We start from the raw sequence: 2,147 nt of genomic DNA on the forward strand, positions 1-2,147 counted from the left end.
ATGACGAAAGCTGAGATTCTACTCAAACACCAAGCTCTAGATTAAACAGTTATCGCCTTATCAGAAACTGATTTCAAAAATCTGTCAACTGTTTAAAATCGCGTCATACACATTTTAGTTTGTTTGTTTGTTTGTAATTTAAGCACAAAGCTACACAAGGGCTATCTGTGCTCTGCCCACCACGGGTATCGAAACCCGGATTCTAGCGTTGTAAGTCAGCAGACATACCGCTGTACCACTGGGGGGCACACATTTTAGACCATTCAACAGAATTAAGACATTTCATGTAAATTGAATTAGACAAGTCAACTATGAGTTCATATTGAAGCAACAAAATCGACGTATTTATTCGCCTGTTTTTCAGATTTAATGCTTCTTTCTTTCCTTTCCCATCAGCATAATGACATTTCAAGAGATTTTTCCTTTACAAGATTTTTCTCCACCTGAAATATTTACAGCGATGAATGCGCATTTTTCGATGCGCAGTGGCGTCATTAGCGTTTATTGTCATAGGTTTCCGCCTTTTCTGAGTACAAGTTAATAATGTTTTCATAGTGAATACCTTATTTTCACACTAATGCTCAAAGCTTGATTACGGAACAAAGAAACCTGGTGTTTTTATCAGCAGGTTCATAAGACGCACAAAGCACAGGAGCTGGAGCGGCTTGTTTGCTTCAACGTGCTCAACACACGTGGTTAGTGCAAATACCTAAAAGAAAAAAAAAAAACGACACATGATTATACATGCAGTTAATCTCTCATTGATCATACATAGCTCAATAGATCCTAATACCCCCCCATATATCTATATTCATGGCATATAAAACTGGAAAGAAGCATTTATTTATATGAAAGAAATATTAGCTGACAATATGTTCGTTGCTTTACCTTTTCAATACCCCAGTCTATAAACAAGAGCTTTCGCAATAACAGTATTTCTTTTGAAATGTAAGAAAGTTCTTCAGCGAATCATAATTCTTTAGCGCAAGATTACTTAATGCACCACGGTGAATCGAAATCTGGATTTTAGCGTTGTAAATCCGTAAACTTATCCTCTGACTCACCAAGAGACCAAATCGAAAATAGTTGTCATAGGAACTGGACTAAGAGGTGCGAAAACAAAAAAAGACAGTGACATCATCTTTTTCACTGTTGATAATATTTAATAATTGTACTTGGAATTTTTCTCTCAGCGGTGAATCTGAAGGCTTATAACGCCAAAAACCGTGTTTCGATAGTCGGAGTGTGCACTGCACAGACAGTCAGTCCATTGTGTTGCTTTATGTTTAAAAACAAAGGAAGAAAGTTAGAAATGTGGAAGGAGGTAATAAGGAACACATATTCTTTTTTTGTCAGGAAAATATTTAATTTTTTTTCAGTAGACTTAAGTTTAAGATACATATTTAAAGAATCCTTCAGTTTTTTTATTTGCTTCAAATATTCGCGCACGGCTATTCAAGGGTTATCTGCGTTTTAGCTGTCCTAAATTTTGAAATAATAGACTCGACGAAAGGCAGCTAGTAAACATCACTCACCGCTAACTCTTGGGCTACTCTAATGGAATAGTAAGTTTTAACCGTCGCTCTTATAACGGACCCACGGACCTACAGTGTGGGGCTTGATTTTCCAGTAATGGAATGCGAACCGTGGACCCTCTGATTCACAAAGGGTCCACGAACGATTCCAAACAACAGTTAAACTATTGATAAATGTAAACAAATTGTAGTTTCCATTTTTTTAGGATAATTGTGTCTTAGTTTGCTGAATATTATGTATAGTGAGGTGCACTACAAGAAAATATATTGAAAAATCAGGAGCTAATTTTACGAATTTACAACGTTAAAATCTGAAGGTTGATTTCCAGCAGTGGGCAGAGTGCAAACAGCCCATTATGTAGCTTTGGCTAAAAACAACAACAACAAGTACTATTACAGTTAATAAATTTCTAATAAACTAGAATATTCCAAGCATGACCAGTTCGATTTTCAGTTATCACAACTATAGAAAACAGACTTTCAATTTCATCCAATTATGGATTGTTTAAAATCTTTATTGTGAATCCTGGCGTACAGCTATGATCTTCAGATGGGATATGGACTTACAACGCTAAAATCCGTGGCTCGATTTCCTGCGGTGGACGCAGCGGA

The sequence above is a fragment of the Limulus polyphemus genome, unplaced genomic scaffold (genome assembly GCF_000517525.1).
Source record: "Limulus polyphemus unplaced genomic scaffold, Limulus_polyphemus-2.1.2 Scaffold36, whole genome shotgun sequence".
Classification (NCBI taxonomy): Eukaryota; Metazoa; Arthropoda; class Merostomata; order Xiphosura; family Limulidae; genus Limulus; species Limulus polyphemus.